Source organism: Lemur catta, chromosome 24 (assembly GCF_020740605.2).
Source record: "Lemur catta isolate mLemCat1 chromosome 24, mLemCat1.pri, whole genome shotgun sequence".
Taxonomy (NCBI): Eukaryota; Metazoa; Chordata; class Mammalia; order Primates; family Lemuridae; genus Lemur; species Lemur catta.
Genome location: NC_059151.1, coordinates 16,157,810 through 16,167,427, shown reverse-complemented (window position 1 = coordinate 16,167,427; position 9,618 = coordinate 16,157,810). Strand labels below are relative to the sequence as shown.

Sequence of the window (9,618 nt, the reverse complement as noted above, 5' to 3'; positions counted from 1 at the left end):
CAGATACTGGGAATTCAGAGGCCCAGGGCTGGCTAAGGTATGGGATCAGGAGTTCAGCTCAACACAGTTTTAGAGTTCTAGCCGGGCATGGGATACAGTCAACAGGTGAAGTTCTACTGCTTCGGCTGAGACTCTGAGCTCTTCAGTAAGGAGCTCAAGGGGTGAATTCTGGAGCAGGGGTACCTCCTTTTCTCCACATTGCTTCCTTCTCGGGTCTCTCTCTCTCTTTCTCTCTGTCTCCTTCCCTCTCTCTCTCTCTCTCTCTCTCTCTCCCCCCACATACATATAGATCTTTGCTTGTTAACAGTACAGTTGACCCTTGAACAATGCTAGGGGTAGGGGCACCAGCACTCCCCACACACAGTCAGAAATTCATGTGTAACTTTTGATGCCCCCAAAACAACTGATAGCCTACTGTTAACTAGAAGCCTTACTGATAACATAGGTGATTAACTATTTTGCATGTTATATGTATTATATACTGTATTCTTACAATTAAGTAAGCTAGAGAAAAGAAAATGTTATTAATAAAATCATAAGGAGGGGAAAATATGTTTAGTATTCATTCAGTGGGAGTGGATCATCCTAAGGTCTGCATCCTCATGGCTTCACACTGAGCAGGCTGAGGAGGAAGAAGAGGAGGGTGAATCTTGCTGTCTCAGCGGTGGCAGAGGTGGAAGGAAATCTGCATGTGAGTGGTTCCTTGCAGTTCAGACCTGTGTTGTTCATGGGTCAACTATTAATCCGATCCAATCCTACCATCTTTATTCCCTTCCAGGTGTACCAGGCGCCATCACTGTGTGAACTTGTATTTGAGCGTGGTGTGTATGGGGGACTTGTCCTCGCTGTGTCAGTTCTCCAGGAAGTACACAGCGAGATGGGGTAAAGAGAATGTAAGGCTCGTGGTGGGAGTAACGTGTGGGGAAGATAAAGGGGAGACAGTAGTCTGGATAGGGTGACCGCAGGTGGTGACACATACGGGACACTCTATCAATCCAAGGGGAAGCTCCAGAGCCAGCTGCCCTTCAAGGCAGCCCTACGGTGGGCAGGAGGAGCCAGGCCTGAGTACCCTGCCCTGCTCGGTGACTGGCTGGGGCTGCCTGGACGAGCGTGGCCTCGGCTCGCGTGGCTGCCCGGCAGCTGTCCGCTCCCTGAGCCCGTCCCGCCGCCCCGCACGCTCCTCCCCAGAGGGAGACAGGGCGCCCCTGACTGAGTGAGTCTTAGACCTGAGAGCTCCACGTGCTCACAGCTCCGTAGTGAAGACCATGACTCTGTCACAGCCTCTAGCACGTGCTCAGCAGTGTTTAAAATGATTCTCTTTAAGCCTCAAGACAACTTCAGAGATAATTTTTATTTTCTACATTTGAAAGGTGAGAAAACATAAGAGGTTAAGTTACTTTTTCCAAGTTCAACCGAAGGCTAGAAATAGCAGAGCCAGGGGATTTGAAGGTATGCAATGAAACAATCGTCCATGTAGAGTAGAAACTTGTCTTATATTCTTACAAAAATAGAGGGCACGCATTCAGCTTACCTAGAGAATGTAGGGATTTTGCCCTGGTCACAGTGGGGGGAGCAGGTAGGAGGAGAAGGGGGAGACAGGCTTTTGGACTAATCACGTGAATATGTGACAGAGGTCAGGACAACGTCTGGCTGTAGAAGGACAGTTCATAGCCGCTGCCTCCAGAATGTTGACCTGGACAGTCCACTCATATTAACATTCAGAAAGTAAGCACAGAGGAAAAGTATATGGTTGAGAGGGAGTGAGAGCGATTGCTCTAAAAGAAAAAAGATGGACTACATTTTGAAATAAAACTGGTAAAATTATTATCTGCAGAGTTAACAGTAATAAATAAGATGACAAGAATTAGAACCCAAAACTTTAAACACAACTTTGAGTGTCAAAAATATCTTCTCCAGATGCCTTATTTAATATGAATTTGCTGATCAGTTCAATTACCTTTCTGCAGTCAGTTGGGGCGTATTTCTACGGATAATGAAGATGAAAACAATGAGTCTTCGTACGTCAGCCAGGATCTGCCCCACCGGACTCGTGGGACACGTTGCAGCCTCTGCCTCCATTCCCGATCCAGGTGGACAGGCCCAATTCTACCTCCAGGTTAGTTGGGCTTGCACTTGGGTTTCAAAAAGTGATAAAAATTTATAGTTCACTTTGAATTTGATAAGATTCCGGGTAGTGTCTTCAGAATTCCATTTCATTAGCCTGTCCAAGGACTTCCAGATTCTCAACAGTCCTTACCAAACCAGGAACTGAAAGGCCAGCCCTTTTTTCATACATTTCCAAAGCAAACAGAACCCGTGTCGGTTTATCAACGAGACGGGAAAGGAAGTTTCTCTCTCAGGAAGCTCAAGGCGGAATTTTGATAGATCCTTAGAGTGCAAAGGGTGGTCATTAAAATTTTAATCTCTTCACACGATTTCATACAGCTTTACACACACACCCAATACTGAGAACCCACAGACACCGTGATCTCTTTCTTCCCAGTGGAGGGTATTTGTTTAAACCTCCTTCCCAGAAGAGCTGGGTTGCTGGACTGGCTGGGGCTGCCTGGGCTCGCGTGGCTGCCCGGCAGCTGTCCACTCCCTGAGCTCGTCCCGCCACACCGCACGCTCCTCCCCAGAGCGAGATAGGGTCGCCCCTGACAGTGCTCAGGCCCCAGGGAAAGAGGGACAACGTGACAATGGACGAGCTGAGCAGTGCTTCTCAGCGCCTCAGAACTCAAGGTTGATTTGAAAGATGGCTTCCGATCTGGGGTTGTCGTGCAATATTTGTGACATACTTATACTAAAAAAATATTGGTTGTCTGTCTGAAATTCAAATTTTTTACTTTGCATTTTATCTAAACATCATCTGTATTTACTTACATTTTGAAAGTCTGCATCGTCTCTGGCAGCCCTGCTCTAAGCACGGTCTCCAGAGCTGCAGAGCAGAGCTAAGGTGCCCATTTATTAATGTATGAGCTAGACAGTAAGGCAGAGTCCAGTAACCAAGCCATGGGGTCAGCTGGAGAGAACAAACAATGACAGATTAAAGGAAGAGATTTTGAGTTGTCGGAAGCAATAGAAGTTACTGACTGATCGGAACATGCACTGTGCAATATGATGGCATTTGATGAAGGTAGGACAGTTGCTAGAAAGGAGTGTCTAAGAGGTAGTACTGTTATTACTCCTATTTTTATTTTATTTTGTATATTTTTTAAGCCAGTTGATACTCTATTGAATGGGTGAAGAAACTGAGGCACTCGGAGAGCGGGTGACCCACCCCTGGAAACACCGGCTGTGGAGTGAGGGTTTGAACCGTAGTCCGCCTCCTGCTGCTGCGCCTTGCAGCCTTGGTTCTCTCTTCAGGACAGCTTTGCGCTTTTATTTACTTATAAAAATTTTAGGTGCTTAAGGACATCAGAAACTCCCTTCTGAAGACAATTCCTCCATGCACAGGTTAGGGACGATCCGAAAAGCCAGACTTATCAGATTCTCCTTTAATATTTGTTGATTAATAAAAGAAAGATATTGTTTTAGAAGAGGACGTTTTAAATAATAGTAATATGTGGCATGTTGGTTGTCTAAAAAAGCCAGAATTCATGAGTACTCTCCTATTAGTTGCAATGTCTTGTATTTCAGGAGCATCTGACTTCTAATCTATTCACGGGTTCATTAAGACCCTGGTTGAGCACGTATGTGTCAAGCCCTGCACGAGACACTGGACGTGGTCATGGAAAGGTGCCGTGTGCATAGTCCCTGCCTTCTGGGAACCTGTCGTTCTCTTCCTGCCTTTTGTGTAGGGCTGGATTTTTCCTTTGTCCCTCCAGAGCCCACCAACCCTGTTATGTGGCCCAGAAGACCAGCCTCTTCCCCTGTCATCTTCTGAGATCTCTGCTTTTCGCTGGGCTTGGTCCGTAGCAGGGTGGAGAGAGGCTGAGCTTTCCTGCCTGTGCACTCTCTCAGAGACATTCGCTCCCCCTCTGGAGCCTCTGGTTCTGTCGGCAGCCCCTCTCCACAGCCAGAGCCCTGAGTTCTGGTAAGTGTCCCCGTCTCTCGGTCCCCAACAGGCTTAGAGGTGATAAGGGCCTCTGCTTGTCGCTGATCTCCAGGGTTTTGCTACAGGTTGTTGGTCTCCTTAATCCTGTTCTGGCTTTTCTAGATAGTCTGTCAACTTAAGTATTTTCGGCGACCCCTTTGAGTGCATCATCTCTTTCCCTGGGACCCTGACTAATGCGAGCATGGCAATCCCTCCTATGGCTACTGCTTTGCAGATTGTCCATAAATTCTGACCAAAACAATAAATAAATTTGATCCAAAGACAAAAACACTGAAGCAACGAAATACGCTTAGGAGAAAGTAAAACTACAGGCCAGGAGTAGTAGCTCATGCCTGTAATCCTAGCACTCTGGGAGACCCAGATGGGAGGATCACTTGAGGTCAGGAGTTCGAGACCCCATCTTTACCCAAAATAGAAAAAATTATCCAGGCATGGTGGCACATGCCTGTAGTCCCCAGCTACTTGGGAGGCTCAGAGAGGAGGATCGTTGAGCCCAGGATTTTGAGGTTGCAGTGAGCTGTGATGATGCCACTGCAGTTTACCCAGGGTGATAGACTGAGACTCTGTCTCCAAAAAAAAAAAAAAAAAAAAGAAAAGAAAAGAAAGAAAGAAAGAAACTAAAACTGCAATTGACATGCATGCTGACTGCGCACCAAGGAAAAGAGAGGCCGGCAGTGTCAGTACAGTGGACCCATGAACAACATGGGGGTTGGGGGTACTGACCCCATGCAGTTGAAAGTCCACATATAACTTTTGACTCTCCCAGAATTTAACTACTAATAGCCTACTGTTGCCTGGAAGCCTAACCAATGACATAAACAGTCAATTAGCACATATTTTGTATGCTATATGCATTATGTACTGTGTTCTTACAGTAAAGTAAGCTAGAGAAAAGAAAATATTATTAAGAAAGTCAGAGCCTGGTGCAGTGTTGTGCACCTGTGGTCCCAGCTACTCAGGAGACTGAGGCGGGAGGATCGCTTGAGCGCAGGGCTCGGAGGTTACAGTGAGCTACGACTGTGCCACTGCACTCCAGCCTGGGCAACAGAGCAATAACTCATTTCTAAAAAAAAATGTTACTAAGAAAATGATAAGGAAGAGAAAATATATTCACTGTGGAAGAGGTGGAGGTGGAAGAAGAGGCAGGAGAGGCAGGTGCAGTCAGGGTAAGTTTTATCGAGAAGAATCTGTGTAGAAGCGGAGCCACGCGGTTCAGGCCTGTACTGTTCAGGCTGCTTGTGTTGCACTGGTCAGCTACGCAGTGTGTTCCCGTTGCACTGACCAGGGCCCGCCCCACAAGGACTCGTGTGCATGATTTATCAACGCATCACGTACTCGCGTAGCCATGCAGAGAGCATCCCCTGCTAAACCACACGGTGCACACATTTTTGTAAATGTATCTTTTATATGCACGTATGCATTATCCACATCTCACATAAAGAAGAGCTAAAAGAACTGATTAGGTTTAGCAAGGAAGAAAGCCACTACCCAAGACAAATGACTGCTGTGTTACTCAGACATTTCTCAGAGGACCAAGCATGCTTTGAGCTGCACTAAGAGATCTCATAAGGAATAAAGAAGGATGTTCTGGGGAAGAAGATTCTGCTTCTGTGGAAGGGAAAACTTTGTAACAGTGTGAGGTCCCAGAATAATTTTCCAGTTTAGCTATGTGCTGTTTGTTCATAAGAATCACTTTGGATTTTGGTCGCATAATATATTCGATACTTAAAAGGAAATTCTATGAGCTCAATTACATGGCATAAGTAGCTTTTTAAAAAGGTTTGCTGGGTGGTCCCTGATAGCCTCTCGTAATGTAAGGCTTGCTTTTTTTTGTTTTTTATTTTTTTTGGTCATCTGTTAAGAGACTTAATGGGAAACGGCATCTCACTAGAAATGCATAGGAGTTAATAGTCTTTTGCATATTACGTGTTTGTGATATTAAACAAAAAATAACGTACAGTGTGTTCACATATATAAAAGTGGCGGAACACTGCCTGGCTTATAGCAACTGCTATGTAAGTGCCTGCTGGTATTATTGTTGTTGTCGTTGTTCTACTTTGATGACATCTTGTCACATCACAGTTCTAGTTCCAGCGGGTCAAGCGTCACTCCTCCAGCAGTGGCTGCGCTGCACCTGCCAACAGCACGGCCACCCCCAGCCTTTCCCTTCCCAGGGGTGGTATGTATTGGCTGTCGCTACCCCCATCCCTGTGGGAAGTCACATCTGGTCTCTACTTCTACAAAGACCCCGAAAAGATGGAAAAGGAAGGGCAGGACACTGCTGAAAAGGCGGTGACCAAGCAGGAGCTTCAGAGCGTGGCCTGCCCGGCTCTCGAGTTTCTGCCCATCCGCCAGGCCCGGCTGCCGGTGCAGTGGGGCCAGCTGCAGCTCCGCCACCTGGGCCGCGACGGGGTGCAAGTAGCCCCAGACGGCCACACGGGATTCTCCCACAGAAGCTGCCTCCTGGGCAGATGACGGAGATGAGACTGAGGGGAAATCACCATCAGTCTCTGAATAAAAACAGAGTGCGACTCTGTGTCGGGCAATCACAGTGTGCCCTCGATCCCACGCAACCGCCGGTTACAAACACTGTCACCAGTAACTTTAAACTAGACCCGACTGTTCAAGCTATAAATTAGTTGTTAAAGCTTAGTTATTTAATAATTAAGTCAGACATTTCTAATTTTGTACTTTTTTATTTCCTCAAAATGTTTTCAAGTTGTTGTAAGATTCTGATTAAGTTCTTGGTCATTTTCACAGAGCATAAGGCTTATTTTTATTTTTGGTTCATGTCAAAAGGTAGCTAATATTAATTTGTCATTGCACTTATCATTTTTAGATACATAACTCATTGCAGTGGAAAAGACCTGAGAGATTTCTTTCTTTCTTTCTTTTTTTTTTTTTTGAAACAGAGTTTCGCTCTGTTGCATGGGCTAGAGTGCCGTGGCGTCAGCCTAGCTCACAGCAACCTCAGACTCCTGGGCTCGAGCGATCCTCCTGCCTCAGCCTCCTGAGTAGCTGGGACTACAGACATGCGCCACCATGCCCGGCTAATTTTTTTCTATATATATTTTTTAGTAGGCCAGATAATTTCTTTCTATTTTTTTTAGTAGAGACGGGGTCTCGCTCTTGCTCAGGCTGGTCTTGAACTCCTGACCTTGAGTGATCCACCTGCCTCAGCCTCCCAGAGTGGTAGGATTACAGGCGTGAGCCACCGCGCCCGGCCGAGATTTCTAAATAGAAGAAAACTCTGAGGTCGTCCCTCCCATATTGTAGAAACATTGCTTCTTTTAGATATGAATCCATATTTTTATCAGTTTGAAAGCAAAATATGATGTAATTGCCCACCTTTGACATGACTTTAACCAGGAAGCTTGTCCCTTTTTTAAGTCTTGAAAAAGTTCATCCATAGCAAGAAATCCTTCAAGAATAAAAATACAACATCACTTTATTTAGGTTCAATTCAACCAGTACTTGTTGATCATTTATTATGTATTAGGCACAATTCTGGGCTCTGTAAATTCAGAGATGACTGAAGTGGCCCTGTCCTTAAGAAGTTCACTATTTCTTCCTGAAATGGGAAGCTAGACAGGGCATTCTAGAACAACGTGGGGAGTTCTTTAGCTGAAGCCTGGTATACAGAGTTCTGACAGAGCCCCAAAGGAGCCTGATGATTCCTTCTGAAGGGAGCTTGGTCTTATTTGGTTACATGCCTGTCCCCTTTAAGAGACTAGACTCTGCTTGAGGACAAGGACCATGTATTCATTGCTCTTTATTCCTACTGAAAGTACAGGGCTCAACTTATCTTTTTCATAGAAAAGAAAGAAAGAGACGGAGAGAGAGAGAGAGAGAGAGAAGTAGAAAGGAAGGAAGGAAGGATGTTATTTGCTAAATTGTGTATTCCCAAAATTCATATGTTGAAGTCCTAACCGCAGGTATCTCCTAACCCCAGGTATCTCAGAATGTGACTCTATTTGGGAATAGAATCCTTAAAGAGGTAATTAATATGAAAGAGGTCACAAAGGTGGGCCCTAATCCAATATGACTGATGTCCTAATAGGAAAAGGCAATCAGAACACAGATGGACACAGACACACACAGAGGGATGACCATGTGAAGACACAGGGAAGATGGCCATTTACAGGCCAAGGAGACAGACAGACCTCAGAAGAAACCAAGCCTGCTAACATCTTGATCTCAAACTTCTAGCCTCCAGTACTGTGATACAATAAATTCTTGTTGTTTAATCCATTTGGTCCATGATATTGGTTATGGCAGCTCTAGTAAACTAATACAGAAAGAAGGAAAATAAGAGGTGATTCTTGAGTCAAACACCAAAGAGCAAATATGACTTTTCCAAACTGGAAAATGAAAAAGGAATGATTAATTCTGTCCAGAATAGGAAAAGAATCAAGATTTCACAGAAGAGATGACATTTGAGCCAAGCATTGAGGGGCTGCCAGAATCTGTCACTTGGAGAAGGAGAAAAGAGGTTAAAGCATAAGAGGAAGAGTGACCTTTTCACAAAGAACCACACGCACTTGGAAAATGGGCCCAGCAGGCTGTCTGGGCTGTGAGTTTGAGGTGCAGGGCTAACGGGAGATGAGTTGGGAAAGTAGATTGAAACCGGACTGTGGAAGACCAATGGTCGACCACGAAGGGAGTTCGCATAGTAGAAAGAATTGATCAGGTCTTTAGATTAGAGACAGACACCAGGAAGGGAGGAAGGGAAGGGTGAAGAGAGAGCAGGAAGTTAAATAGCATCTGTCATAATGGTGCAGACAGAAGGGTAGGAGGTTCTGAAGTGGACAGGGAGCCATAGAATTGAAAAGTTGAAAGTCAGTGTAACATTGTGGGTAGAACCTCTACAAGTGATTGACCACAGCAGAAGCTGTGTCCAAAAATAATACTAAGATTCTGAGTTGGTAAAGAGAAGAGGACTATACCAGGGTCAGAAATACAAAGTCGGGAGCAGGTCTTGCCTATGGTTGATGGGAGGTGATGATTTGATTTGAGATGAGATGTATGACAAAATCAATGTGTGTTGCAGTAATTAGGAGAGATCTAGAAGGGAGAGCTTCACCCTGTGACAGGGGGATTTAATGGTATCTGGCCCCCCATCAAGCCACGGAGGCCACATCACATCAGAGCAGACCTCCCATGTCTGGCTGTGTCCCAGGCTGAGTTGTAAACCACTAATGGACACACTGGGCCTTCTGTGGCCCCAACCCTGCTGACTTCTGCCCTTGAGTTCCCACATATCACATTTGGCTGTCATCTCTTCTTACAATGATCCTTTCCCTGAGAAAGAATAGGCTCTGTAATGTGCAGTAACAAACACCCCCAAATCTCAATGGCTCAAAACAACGACGCTTCATTTCTTGTTCACATGACATGTCCAATGTCATCATTGTCCTTCCTCTGGGTCCTGGCCATGGAGCCACTGTTCACAGTCATCATGGCACAGGGAAGAGAAAGCTTGGCAAAGCCTCCAGGGCACTTGAAACTTCCATCCCAGGGAGGCCCAAGGGGAAAGAGGCACCTGCCTGTGTGGACGCAGT

General features: G+C 45.6%; 1 long non-coding RNA gene across 1 annotated transcript; it reads right to left on the bottom strand.

Annotated features, from left to right (window-relative positions):
* Positions 1-1,331: 1,331 nt before the first annotated feature.
* LOC123627271 lies at positions 1,332-7,902 on the bottom strand. The gene is made up of 2 exons (XR_006731229.1): positions 7,406-7,902; positions 1,332-3,022 (listed from the first exon to the last, which is right to left on the bottom strand). It is a non-coding gene; the product is annotated as an uncharacterized LOC123627271 (long non-coding RNA).
* Between the last annotated feature and the right edge of the window lie 1,716 nt (positions 7,903-9,618).